A 2510-nucleotide genomic window follows, 5' to 3' on the forward strand; every position below is an offset into this window, starting at 1 on the left:
GCACTATGCGTATTAATAAACTACATAGTTGCAATCTAAACAACTATATTCTTGACTAAAAAAGGCCTCAAAAGTACATTATGTGTCAAACAGCTGCAATATTTGACAAACTGTAGAGCAGGGGTCACCAATCCTGGTCCTGGAGGGTCGGTGTCCCTGCAGGGTTTAGCTCCAACTTGCCTCAACACACCTGCCTGGATGTTTCAAGTACAGTATACCTAGTAAGGCCTTGATTAGCTTGTTCAGGTGTGTTTGATTAGGGTTGGAGCTAAAATCTGCAGGACACCGGCCTTCCAGGAACAAGTTTGGTGACCACTGCTGTAGAGTGTCCTGTGCTTGTCGCTGTATGTGGGCGGAGTAATACACAAGGGTAAACAGGCTGGACGAGTGCTGTTACTGGCAAGGCTGGTCAGATTCAAGAACCAGACAGAACATACAAGTTCCATAAATAAGTTTTATTTATTATTTTTTCTTGAAAATATTTTGACATTAACAAGAACTACAGAACTAATCATTATATATCATATACATAACATAATAAAATATATTTTTATTTATCATTTCCAAAACATTGGTATTCAAACATAATTTCAAGCTCTGAAACTGTTTAAATGCTGGACTAATATGCTCTGCATCACATGACCTGAAGTAATAATTAACATGTCATTCATTAATTAACCCCTATCCAGAGAATTGAGTACAGCTGAAAATGTCTCTTTTTTCCTATACTTGATTTAAAGCGACAAGTCTTAAATTATATTAATTTCGCTTCCTCTCTGTCTTCATAGATCCCCTTTGAGATCTCTCTTGTAAAACAATAATAATCCCATATTTTCCGTCGAGACCGACAGTGAGAAGCCCTGGAGGATCTCATCATTAAAGCCATGAACTCCCACTGCAGTTCTGCTGTCGGCCTACAGGGGTCAGAGGCGCGGCGGCGTGCACACGGGCCCGTCACTCAGCACACAGCAGAAGCAGCAGAAATAATGATCGCTTTGGACCCCGGAAGTGTGTGTGACCCTCATCTTTATTTCTCACCCATGAAAGCCTTCAAAAAGCCCCAGAAATGAAATGATAGATTTACATTTGGCCCTCGCCCATCTGAGAATCGCAGCTGGAGGATCAAATCTCATTTCGGAGGCGGTAAGCGAAAGCACGAGCTCAGTGTGTCGATAAAGAAAGTGAATCATGGTGGTGTTTGTATGGCTGCGATTTATGTATCAGTCCGTTCTGACAACACCAATCTGTGTTGTACTGATTTGTCATTAGACTGTTACAATAATTCAATATTTAATAACTGATAAATGGGTTGTATTAAAGTCATGCTGGAGATTTTTTAACTAAATGCTGTGTTAGATACTCAGGGTGTGACGGAAGATTAGATTGAGAAAGAGATAAACGAGAACATCAGTGCTTTTGGATGGTTTACAAAATAACAACAAACTCAATTTGTGTCTGTTTACTATGGTCAGCTTCTCGAAATTAATGTTTGAAATCAAATTGCATTTCCTCATGAGCTACACTACAAAAATGCTAGAGCTTTTGTCTTGTTTCTAGTCCAGATATCCAAAAAATCTTAAATCAAGAAGCATTTTCTAGACGAGTAAAACATATTGTCTTGTTTTAAGCTATAATATGCCAAAATAGGTGAGTTTTCTTTAAAACAAACAAAAAAAGACAAGAATATTTAGCTTTTATCAAAGAAAAACATATTATTTCTTAAAACACCACAAAATGCCTTTTTGTAGAGTTTTTGTGTTGTTTCTAGTCAAAATATCAAAATATTCTTAAATCAAGAAGCTTTTTCAAGATAAGCAAAACATATTGTCTGTTTTTAAGATATACTCTGACAAAATTAAGTGAGTTTTTCATTCAAAACAAGTAAAATGATCTTGTTTTTTTTTTTTGCTTTGACAAGAATATTTTACTTGCTTAAAGGAAAAACTCACTTTGACTATTATTTCTGAAAACAAGACAATACCTTTTGCTTGTCTAAAAATGCTTCTTGATTTAAAAATATTTCAATATTTGGACTAGAAACAAGAGAAAAATTCGAAGTAAGAAAAGCGTTGTGGCAGTGTATTTTTATTTTTATTCAAATGTTTTGATATCAGTGCAGGCTTTTATTCATTCTTTCATGTATTTGTTGTTGTAGCTTATTTGAGAAATATGATAGTATCTGTCACAGGAAGAAACTGAAACTAAGGTTTATGAATCAGCTTTTAGACTTCTAAATTAAACTCTTAAGAATATTTTTCACATAAATTTGACATGAAAAGCTTAATGATGTAGTATAAAATATGAAGGAAAATTACCATCATATTTTACTCACCCTCATGTGACTTGTGTATATGGAATGGTACACAAACATTAGGAGGTTTTTAACCCTTTGAAGCTCTTTGAAGCCTTTGAATTTCATTTTTGACTATTAAATTGGAATGGTTAGCCTAACAGCAAGAAGGTCGCTGGTTTGAGTCCCGTCTGAGCCAGTTGGCGTTTCTGCGGGGAGT

General features: G+C 35.6%; 1 protein-coding gene across 2 annotated transcripts in view; it reads left to right on the forward strand.

Annotated features, from left to right (window-relative positions):
- The first annotated feature begins 986 nt into the window (after nucleotides 1-986).
- zdhhc7 (zDHHC palmitoyltransferase 7) overlaps nucleotides 987-2510 on the forward strand; it is a 26787-nt gene continuing 25263 nt past the window's right edge. The window contains exon 1 of one of the 2 annotated variants that reach the window (XR_012393645.1): nucleotides 987-1143. The gene's annotated coding sequence lies outside the window, so the exon portion shown is untranslated. 2 annotated transcript variants of the gene reach the window in all.

The sequence above is a fragment of the Danio rerio genome, chromosome 18 (assembly GCF_049306965.1).
Source record: "Danio rerio strain Tuebingen ecotype United States chromosome 18, GRCz12tu, whole genome shotgun sequence".
Taxonomy (NCBI): Eukaryota; Metazoa; Chordata; class Actinopteri; order Cypriniformes; family Danionidae; genus Danio; species Danio rerio.